Below are 11,810 nucleotides of genomic sequence, written 5' to 3'. Positions count from 1 at the left end.
AATTTGCATCCAACTTTCTGATCCACATGTAGCAATCAGGTACTTAACTCATGGACTGAACCAAAAGTTCAGTCCCAAAGGACTACAAAATTCTGAGACAAATTACAATAGAACTTGTGCCATAAACTGCCATAGAGACAGTCCTGCTGATAGGGGAAGAAGTGCACATCCCACCAGAGAAGGCAGGCAGCCCCTCAAGCAGTTGAGAGGAACCCAAGGAGAATCCCTTCCTTCCGTTTCCCTACCCACACTCATTCCTGTCTGTGTGCCACAGTTTGCCACCTTGTTTGCAGCATAGTGGGTAGAAATTTAAGCTGGCTTCCCCACCACAACATGCATTGTTTGCCTGCGAGCTGTCTGCGTGTTTCTCCAACCCTTCCCAAAGCAATGGCCCACTGGGGCCTCTTTGGGAAAGGGCTGGAATTCCTGAGCATTCACCTTTGTTTCAAGTGGAAACACAAGATTAACTCTCTCTTGCTGCTAATGTAAATTAAGGGCCACGGTTAAACTTGCCACTTTCAGGAAGGTTTAACATACCTGAGAACACCACCTTTTAAAGAAGAAAACACACCAATTTTAAAGAAGCAATTGCCTTTGCCTAACAGCCCTCTTTACAAGGCTAACAGAGTTGAAGTCTGCGAAGATGCAGGGCTAGATTCACAAAACTACTTACAAAGGGCCTGCTCACCTGGCTTCCACGTTAGGGGGCTCCCTGCAAAATTAAAGTCTAGAAGCCTAGAGCACAGGCATCATATAAAAAAAACACCATGTTCATGGGTCACAGGTAGATATCCTGGCTATTAATTGGTGCCACGTCAGGCCACCCAAGCAGTTGCTTACATGACTCACATGCAGTCATGCAATGAACTTGCAATTAGGATTTGATATCTCAAGGGAAGACTTTGAATGCTGAGTCTGAAGTTTGTTCTCTGACCAGAGTTAGTACCACACGGAGGACAGTGTTCAGTTGCTAGAAAGTACTTCTTCAGATAGCACATTACTGCTTCCAAATTGGGTAAACTAGCTCTGCTACACCAATCTGAGAAGCAAAGCCAAGAACAGGATTCCCAGGAGTCCGGGGATGCAAAAAGGTAGGTTATAGTTGCAGGGTCAATTTGCATACCAAGTTAGCACAACTGCACACGATGAAGGCAAACAGTCTGTCAGCTGTGGATTTGCATATGTAATTAGTGGGGTTAAATAGAAAGCACATGCAAGTTTTGCCCCATCAGCGTCTGTGCATATGTACATACACAGAGTGCAGGAAATCAGATCTTGAAACTGCCCTGGTACAATAACATGTAAACTAAGAGCTCCATGATACTGAGAGAGCCTGGGCAAAGGGCCAGAAACTCCTGAGTTGTAATCTCATGTGTGCAACTAATTCACTTAGGTTTTAGGCAAGTAATTAAGCTTTCCACTGTCTTTGCTTCCCTCCTATGTTATATCTAACAAGAATATTTTCCCTTTTATGTAGAGGGTAAGCAAAGCATTTATAGGAACTAATAGTTTACTGTCAGGCCTTTGCATTTTAAAGCATTTTTAAACATAACTCAATTCCAGATTCAATTTTTTTTGTCATCCCACAAATATATATTGACAATTGGAGAGGATACAACAGATTTATGAAACCATTAGTATAAGCAATATACATAACCAACTGAAATCACCGATTTCAGTGGCTTTAGTGTCATGCTTCATATTTTAAAAGTCAGTGTCTCAGTGTACAGTTCTCCTGTGACCTTATTTTGAAGTCATAAGTTCGTTATGATGGTTTGACATGTAGTAGGAACCAAGAAAACAGTTGTAATCTACTAGATACTCAGTGAGATTAATTATTCATCATTTTACATCATTTCTCCTAAAACATGAACGAGTCAACACAAGCGTTTATAACTATTGCTTTACTTATTATCTACCCTCCCAAATGACCTTACAAAATAAGTTATAAAGCAATCATGAGCAAAAGTCCAGATTCAGAAGGCAGAAGTCTCCTTTGAGATATGATGTGCTTTCTTTGGCCCTTACAAAACTAAGTCCCATAAACTTAAACTCTCACCAGCTGTCAGTTAAGAACAATTAGTGAAAAAAAATGAAAGACAAGCCTTCTACAGTGAACTGCTCAACTTGTATCCTGTTCTACAGTGACTCATACACAACCATTAGTATGTAATTTACAGCTCTTAACAAGACTCTGAACAGTTTTGAGGGGTTTTTTTTTTGACCTGTGACGTATTATGCTCCTCAAGTTGCATAGAAGTGACCGAGTCCAGCTTCTTCAAGGTAAGTCCCATCAGCAGGACTGGATGAGATGGCCACACCTAAAAAGCCTCAGAAGAAGTAAGAACTAATGCAAGCCAGTGAAGGTCATTTCATATTACTGAACCTTAAACCTCAGCGCCTCATTTCGATCTCCTCCTTTCGCCTATGAACTGGCACAGAACCTCTGTTCTTCGATCTGACCCAAATAAAAAACTCCTCTAATGACAAAGTGAGAAATGCAGTGTGAGTTACCACCATAAACCAAAGGAATATGTTTTTATTTTAAGCTGATTGCATCCTTTACTGTCATAGAGCATAAGGGTTTTCAGCAAATACCTGTAAGAAAGTCAGCCCTTTTGTATTGCCTGCAATTAGCTTATCTCCAATTATATAAACAGGTATGTGATGACAGTCTTCCATAATAGAGGTATTATGGGGAAAATAAGGGTTGCTTCACTTTGAGCGTAGGTCTTAGAAGAAAACAGATTAACGTTTATGTGGATATACAAAATAATAGATAGGCTAATTCTATTGTCTGCCTCTCCTAAATTATTTTATTAGATGGAACATATTAATTATAATGAAAGAGAACCCCTGACTCTGTTGGCTTCTAATGAAAATTCCTCTGTAAGATCACGGCAGGATTTCCCACCATTTTCTCTTTCTGATGAAATTAACTCCCTATGGTTGGCCACCCGGCTAAGCTCATTTCAGCCAATCAGCTTGGGAGCTGCCATTTACCTCACAGAGGGAGAAAAAGGTATCTGCTGTCATAGCAACGAGTGGCTTTGCTCTGATCATGTTTGGATCCGTTAGCATAATGAAAGACACCGGCTTGCTTTTTAGATGATTAATCTTTTCCCCTGTGAACCTACTTGAATACATTAGCAAAACAAGTATGAAAAATTTGTTTATCCCAAGACAATCATTAGAAAATTACCTGCAAGAGTAATTCTCATTAGGGCAGAGTTGGTGAATAGCAGAGCATATGGTGAATGAAAGCAGCAAGAAGCAATAAAATCTCCAAACTGCAACAGGTTGCAAAGTTTATCCGGTTTCAATCTCAAAGTTTAAATCAGTTAAGCATCAAAAGTTGAGAAATTTTCTTTTCTTACTAGAATTCCAGATAGGTTTCTTTCATATAGGAGGACTCAGCAGACTACACAACCAGGGCCTGCAAACCTTCACCTACTGAGATCCTTTTGCACGCAGCCAACTAAGGCCAGAGGGCCTGATTCCAGCCACATCCTGGAGTATCTTAGGACTTCAGTGGTGTGAAGCTGAAATGACAGGACTAGATTCTTACATTAAATGAGTTTAAATGTTATTACTTTGATATTTAAATATCTCCTTTAACAAAGAAGACAAATAACATTATATAGAGCTTTGGAGAACCAACTCCAGAAGAAAATACAGGAAGTTCAGATTTCATAACGCACTCTGACTTTTGGTATTCAGAAACTTATTTTAGCTACGTAAATGATGAGTAGTTAATATTTTACTGGGGTAGGGTGAGAGAAAAAATGAGATCATTTGCAGTATTGAAATAGATTAATTATTATCTTATACCCGTGAGAAGTCCCAGTGGAACATTTTTGGAAGTTATACTATGTAAAGCTAAAATGATTCCTCCAGTTTCAACAAATCATTGGAAAAAAAATAGAAATAAAGAAGGAGAAGAGATAATTTCTACAAGGTATCGTCATTCTGGTGTGAACAGCCCTTCTCCTGTGCACCATGGCATGTTCCACAGAATCACATCAGCTTTTGCTCTCAAAACTGAAGGGCATTACTCTAAAAACACATGGATTTCTCATTTTAGCAAGGATTTTCATTTTTTGTGTGGATCTCTCTAGGCACAAGTTTAAGACACATTCAATACCCCCCCCCCTTTTTTTTTTTTTAAAGAAACTGAGAATTCCATGATAACAATCTAAGTAATGTCCCTGTTTTCACAATCTAAAACCTAAATCGTCTGACTTCTAACACTTTTTAAAGTGCTTTTTGTGTTACAGCATTCTGGGATAGAAGAGCACCAAGTCTAACTGCAGACAAACCAGTCCAATCATCATTTAACCTCACTACCATCATGCATTGTCCAGTCCAGGTCCAAAGACACATTATAATGACAGACACTAACCAGGTAAGATAACACAGATTATTAGTGGTTCTAGAAAGGTTCATTCATTTAAAAGATTACAGTGATTCTAACTTCATTCCTGACTCTAGAACCTGAACCTGCACTGCTGAGTGCAAATGGAAAACATTTCCTCTCTGCAGCAGCACAGGAATTTCTGCAATTATTTCCATTCTTTTACCTGAACAGAAGCACTTCCCTATGGCTACAAATGTATCAGCAGGTTCCTCTTGCAGAAAATTAAATGGATCTGACTTTAAAAGGCTGTGATGACAAAATACATTTTCTAAACATTAACCACCACCCATAATTGCATATTTACCCTTGGGTGAATGCAAGCCAAGTGCATCACTTGTTCAAATGCCTACTTCTCAACAGAAAACTGTCCCTCATAAATGCAACTTGTTGGACTGCCAGATTCTGGTTGTCCTCCACTTATTTATTTTTAGCCTAAGAAAGTGGTTGAGGGGCACAGAGAGAGACACAGGCAATGTTTTGCACTGTGGGTAAATAAAGGAAAAGAAAAAAAAAATGACCATCTATTTATAGCATTCCTCATTACAGACTTAGATGTTGCTTTTAAGAAATTCTTACATGCTCATGCATTTTCATCTTCCTTCAGGCTGTTCTATGGAAGTAACCATAAATTGATCAGAAAAAATTAAGAGCATCCAGATGCTGTGGAGAAAAACTGCAGAAGAAACCTTTTCTATTTCTGTAATTCTTAGGAAGGAAAACCCTGTAGGTACCCATTTCTACTGAAATCTGAACATTACTTGTAGTCTACAGATCACTTTAAAATCTTTGCTCAGTTTTGTATGAAGTTCTAGTGGAAAATCTCTGGGCAATATTCTCCAAATTGCACCTCCTTGATCCAACATCTAGGTGAGGGGCAGGCCTAAACCATCCTGTGGAGCAAGATCAAATTAAGTGCAATTAGAATATTCCAAAATCCATTTTGTTAATCCTAGCTCTAAGTACGTGAGGACATAAATTTTTCCAGGTTTCTTGATGGAGTATTACCATCAGCAACAACCACTGAATGGGAAGCAACAGACGGACACAATAGCATCTCCAGAGTGACCTCAGGTTTTCATCCATATGAAACAGTTAATCCTCATTTGTTTATTTTTTTCCTATACTATCTACAGTTACCAGGTAAGATAATTGGACGCTTTAGACTCCTAATATTATTAGCAGCACAGGAATGCACAGATTAAAAAGCATACATCCTTAAAAATGTTTATTCATGGTCATTTCTTACATACATATTGTGTTAATTTAGCGCTGACAAGAAAATTCAGTGGGTTTGACAAAGAGATTTCTCTATACTCTGAATCTATCTCGCACCAATCAGGAGAAGTGAAAAATGTTCTTTAACAATTAAAACTCCTTGGATCCATGTTGTGCATTAAATGGTAACTATGTAATTAAAAGGAACAAATTTTAAATCTGACAACAACTGGTGCATCTCCAGCATTTAAAATGATTCAATTATTAATAATTCATGCTCAAAACCCCATATGTGGGCAATGAAGCAGAAGGAGAGATGAAAACGAAGTCTGATCCATGACTAACCTTACATCTGTACAGAGTCTGACTAAACAGAGCTACAGCATTATGTTTTCTACAACATTTACCCAAATACAGTAGGAAATTGTCACACCATAATATGTATTTGCAGTGATGCTCAACAGTTAGTTAATAGCATGGGGGTGGGGAAAAGCTGTGCTAATATACAAGAGTCAGGATACACCTACAGTTCCCTACCAAGCCCAATTGAATCAGAGTACACGAGTGGGTTAGATGCTTGAGAGATTTTAATTACTCATGAACCAAAACTGACTTTGCTTTAAAATTTTTGGACAATCTACTCCAACCTTGATGATTTAGGTTCTAGTTTAAACAAAAATCAGGAAGCTTAGCATCTCTTGCACCGTATGTCTAGACTGTTAGTGATAAACCTTCTGAGATGCTAGTTGACATTTAAAATAATAACTAGAATACAATCCATGTTTCTCTCACCTCACTCATCACACCTAGCAACATGTTCTAAACATTAGTAGGTTATCTGCTCCTACGAATTTACTCTGAACTAGAAATTTACAAGAGCACCTCACCATGCCATAGATCAGTATTGATTCAGCCCAAAATTCAAGCCTCAGATGAAATCTCACCTATATTAACCTAAAAAATATAATTACTTAATTTTAGATCTAGGTTTTCACTTTTGCTCCTCTTCCCCTCCCCCCCCCCCCTTTTTAAATCAGCTTCGCTTTTTATAGCTTTCTTCACATATTTGATGCCGTGATAAACTGCATGTGAAAACAATAGCAGTGACACATCTGACTTAGATGCTTTTCAAGCTCAAGTCAATGAAGCTACGGAAGTTATGCCAAAGTCATCCTGGGTCAAGAATTTGGAAGAGAAGATTGAGAGGCACAGAAAGGGTAGAACTGCTCACTCCTAAGAACAGTTTGCCCTTAAACAATATTTTGCAACATTACCATATTGCTGGATGCAACTGTCAGGAGAGGGTGTGGTCCAGGAGACCTCCCAGAATAAAAATATGCACGCAATATCCTTAGAAATACAACACCCTAAGAGGCATATATAATTCCTTACCTTTAATTAAATTACAGCTATTTAGAGAAATAGCCCCGAAGTATATTTATGAAGGGTAAAGATGGAATACATCCATATTTTTAACTATTAAAACATATACTAGACGTACGTGCATTAAAGGAGATTATGAAGTTAGTGTTTTAAACATGTTCATAAATTTCAAAAAAAGAAAAGTGTCATAAATAGTTTTGTTTACTCCTGTGATCTTTTTGATCTGCTGGTTCTAATCATTGTTCCATATGTGCAGTATGAGAGAAGAGACATGTTTATTCTGTGGCTGATTTATTACAAAATCAAGACCATTCAGATTCAAATTCTTCCCCTCCTTAAATACATTGTTGGTGTTCTCTTTTTCACAGAATTCACCACCATATGTGAAGGTCAAGTCCACTGGTAAAGTAATTCATATAGTTATCCGAATTGTATCCAAGCTATAAATTAATGTGACATAAACTGCCTACAGCATTTCTTCTATTTCTAATGTTATATGCAGACAAACCTACCCTGGTATACTGATAATTAAAATAAAAATCTATATGCACCTCCTCTGAGAACACACACACCAAACAGGAAATAAATTAGTTCCAGGATGGGACCTGCTGAGGGACACACAGAAATGATTTGCAGCAAATGCTAACTTCAAGCTTGGAGTGGAAAAGATAAGTATACTTTACTTCACAATTGCCACCTGAATCACCAACACAGAGAGAAAAGTGCCAAAGGAGGGAAAAAGCTGCAAAATTTCATCAGAGTCCTGATGTTCCCAATCTTACACAAAGCAACCAGAAGAGCTGCAGGCTGATCTCCTAATGCTCTGAAAATTAAGACTTCCAGAAATCGCATGCGAACATATTGTTTTCCAGAACTTGCTGTTTCCTTAAAAAATCTCAAGCTCGTGGTGAAATACAATGCACGGTATCCAAACAGGCTTCTACATTTTGTACCCAGAATACGCTTATTTATTTTGAAGCCACAGACTGATCATCAGTGTTGCCCTCAAGAAGAGTCAAAGAAGATTAAACTTCCCCCCCCACCACCACCTTGTGTTGCAGCTAACAGTTTGATTCATGAACTTAATACCATAAACAAACTTGAACAACTCACCCTGCAGACTTCGCTGGAAATGAGCTAATATGCACCTGCTGAAGATTCAACCCATGAGGAGGTAGTCTCCTTGGAAAATGCTCCTGATGAACTGAAATACAATGGAAATGGTCACTAAGAAAGCTTACATTAATAGAGGTACTGTGAGAGGTAGCTTAAGACCTGGATTTTGCCACACTCACACACACACACACGAGACAAATCAACCATCCAAAGAAGGAACAATCAAGAGCGCACAGAGTATGAGCAGTTCAGGATGCCCAACCTGGATAGAAGATTCTCTATTAAAGAAATCAAAACTTCACAGTCTAAGGTATCCATCCCTAAATTAGAATTTCCTTCTCTGAGACTACATGGCTACACTAGCGTCTTTACTGCTGTTTAACCTGTGTCAAAGTAGTTTTACCCATTGTGGTTCAAACTCTGCTCTAAGCCTGGACATTTGCAACACCTGCTAACATTTGCCTGTTCTCACATGCTTTTAGAACATCTTTCATTTTTGATTAGCATTACAGCTACTTTCTACTGTCCTCTCTTCTCCTCCCAAGTCTTTCATAAAACCTGTTGATTGATTTATTCAAGCACCTATCTTTTAACTTGCTGTTACTAGACAGGTGCACACTTGCAACAACTCTTGTAGCTGAGCCCGTTTAACAGCTCTGTTAGAGGCCCATCCTTGCAAGCCATTGAGCCGCAAAGAAGTTACACAGTCAAAGCAATGATTTAAGGCACACTCTCTCTCACAGGTAGAGCTCAGTGCCTTAGGCATCAGTTTCTTCCTTGTTAAGGAGATTGTAAAAGGACCATCCCACCTAACTATTTAATCTTATTTTAATAGGCTACACTACACAGATTTGATACAGTAGTGGTTATGTGCACTGGAGGCTCCATTTGCTCAAGGGACTTCAATCAGAGAAGTAAGGTAGAAGTAAATTCCTACAACACAGACAGGTAAGAGTTCAGACAGTGTCAGTGTCCAGGCATGGGTGATCTTGTTTGCTTATTCCAAACACACTTGACTACACCTGCACTCAGATATTTGTGTGGATGTTTTACCTGCCAGTCTGGAGATAATGGGGGATTAAAAAAAAAAAAAAAAGAAAGAAAATTCAGAGAGGGTAGTGTGAGGTTTGGTCTGGGTTTTTTGCGGGGGGGGGGGGGGGGGAAGGGAATGAGCGGGGTCTTATTTTTTTGTTTTGTTTTCTCTCCTGTTTTGAGTGGGTGGATTTTTTTTTATTTTTTGTTTTTAAATCATCAAAACATTAAAGAAAATTCTAGCGGGAATTCGCATAGAGGAAACAGGTTGCAGGATTCCTCTCTGGTTCCCCTTCTCCACTACTCTGTAACATAGGCTGACCTTTCCTAGGAGATATCAATTTTGACACTCTCCTTTCTTAAAAAAATATCTGAGGAACCATATAGGACCACAGCCATAGGTTACACAGACACAAACTGTATTACTCAGGAGTCAAGATAGACACATGTTCTCCACACAGATCACTCCAGAGCAGATAAATCTTAGATACGCCTACACACACTCCATCATCTGTGCAAAATACAAACCTTGCTGCAAAGAAAATGTTTTAAAATGTGAAGGGACAGTTTAAGCAAATCCAGCCTATTTGCAAAGTATCTTCTTCTCATACTACAGAAAATTAGTCAGATCTCTCTGCATTTGGATCTCTGGACTAATGCTTTCTGGGAGATGACAGATGTCTTTAGGGAAAGGAAAGTGAGCACAGTCTCAGCAGTTTCAAAAGACAGGTGATTATACTGTGAGCTATATAATGATTCCTTGCAATTCCAGCCCATCACCATACAGCTGAATGTATGTCCTACAGCTACATCCCAACAGCTTCGCTAAAACATCAAGGATCAATTCAAAAATCACTATGTAGTGAAGCACTTACTATAATTTTGGGGCGAAGTTACAAGATCACACACACAGTTGCATATAGCCATAAACGACATCACAGGTAAATCTAACTATCAGCTCCTGTAATTTAAATTCCTTTGGATTCAGACAATACAAGTGTCTGCACGAAACCTGAAGTCCTAAAATCTTCAGAAACCTCAATAGCGCTTCTATTTTTAACCCTAAAACATTAAATCCAATTACATGAAAACAAAACAAGCAAAGGATTCAAATAACTGGAGTGGAAAGCAATTCAAACCAGCAATAACATCAGGTATATTTTCTCTCACTGACGGAAGATCACAACCATCTTTTCACCTTTCTGTTTCTCAGTATAAATATCAAAAAAAAGGTCCTTGTTAAACATCAGCTTATCTAAATCGACTCCTGTTAAAAACCTAATGCTGTTTTATGTGTTTAAATGTCTTGTTTTCAAGCAATCTCTTAACTTAATTCTCAGAGTAGTATCAAATATTTCACCATTAGGCCTTATTCTGCAAGATATATATGCAATCATGTCTCTGGCTTGGCATGAGCCATGAAACAATTGAACGATTCTGAGCTGGGAGTAACAGTGACAGCTTCTTGTGCAGGACTGTGGTGTAATTTTGGGGTGGTTGTTGTTGTTGTTTTATAGCCAAGGTTATACCAGTTTCAGGTTGCTAGCAGCCCAGAGAAGGGGCAGCTCCATGTTTTCATCTACGATCACTGGCCCTGTATTTCAGGGCCTCTGCTTCAGAAGAGGCCGTCAAAGCTTTAGTCAGAACCAGGCTGTCCTGACAAACTTGCCACCAAGTCTTGGAGAAACTGATGCTTAACCAGAAGAGGGTGATTTTCAGATACCCTAAGGAGCAGGGCTCCTGAATGGAGGGTAGCACTGTATTTGACTTTTTTGTTGTTGCTTGCTTCAGGGTTGAAAGGAGGTTCCCAAACCTGTCATTTATTTTACAGATAATAACATATAACATTTGGGACCAGATGTTTTTAAATATCTATACTGAAAAGATGAAGGCTATTAGTTTGATGAGATCCAAACCTCCATAAATCCCGTAAGAACAAGTAGGATGAAAACAAACCTCTTCCAAATGAGCAGACTTCTCAGCGCCATGCAGCAGGTGAGCTCTATCAGAAGCCAAAAAAAAAAAAAAAAGGAGAAAAAACAACTACCAAGACTGGCTGGAAAGAAATCTACAGCAGACTGAAGCTTAGGGATTTCATTTCACCATCCTGAAGATAAAATAGGGACTGAGGCCTTGAGGCAGAGCTGGCACCACAGGAGGGCAGGCACCTCACAGCAGGGCCCAGATGAGACCAGACCAGGCCTTTCTCTCCCCTCAGGAAGGATTTCTGCCCTGGTTCTGAGGAATCTTTGTCACAAGAACTTCCTTACTACAAAACTGCTCAGACTGATGGGAAACATAAAAGTTTCCTGCCAGAGAGGTTGCTTTGGGTGAGAGCTGCTGGCACTCCCTGGCAGCAGCACCCAGGGCTGCCCCTCACCACCAGGCCTGGCCCACAGGCACCTTCCAGCCCACAACTTCCTCCTCAGCGTTGTGACCAAACTGGATTTACTTCACTTCGCTGTTAAAGCAAGAAAGCTTTAGGAAGAGGGGCTCTTGTTCAGCTATTTCCTCAGAGCAAGGTTTCCTCCTTCCTAGCCTTGATTGACATTGGATCTGTTTCAGACCGAAAAGAATGAGTGAAACGTATGAGCCTCAGGCCTCAGGGGCAGATTTATAGGCAGAAAGAGAATTCTGTGATCTTTTT

The 11,810-nt window shown here is 39.3% G+C and overlaps 1 long non-coding RNA gene across 5 annotated transcripts; it reads left to right on the top strand.

Annotated features, from left to right (window-relative positions):
- LOC110398999 lies at nt 2,950–11,176 on the top strand. 5 transcript variants are annotated; one of them, XR_002438807.1, is made up of 8 exons: nt 2,950–3,299; nt 4,278–4,405; nt 5,022–5,140; nt 5,403–5,557; nt 7,384–7,417; nt 7,518–8,441; nt 8,967–9,079; nt 10,995–11,176. It is a non-coding gene; the product is annotated as an uncharacterized LOC110398999 (long non-coding RNA). The 5 variants fall into 5 exon arrangements; XR_002438805.1 differs by having other exon boundaries at nt 2,950–3,158; nt 7,384–8,441; XR_002438803.1 differs by having other exon boundaries at nt 7,384–8,441.

Source organism: Numida meleagris, chromosome 4, assembly GCF_002078875.1.
Source record: "Numida meleagris isolate 19003 breed g44 Domestic line chromosome 4, NumMel1.0, whole genome shotgun sequence".
Classification (NCBI taxonomy): Eukaryota; Metazoa; Chordata; class Aves; order Galliformes; family Numididae; genus Numida; species Numida meleagris.
This window is presented reverse-complemented; position numbering and strand designations above follow the sequence as displayed.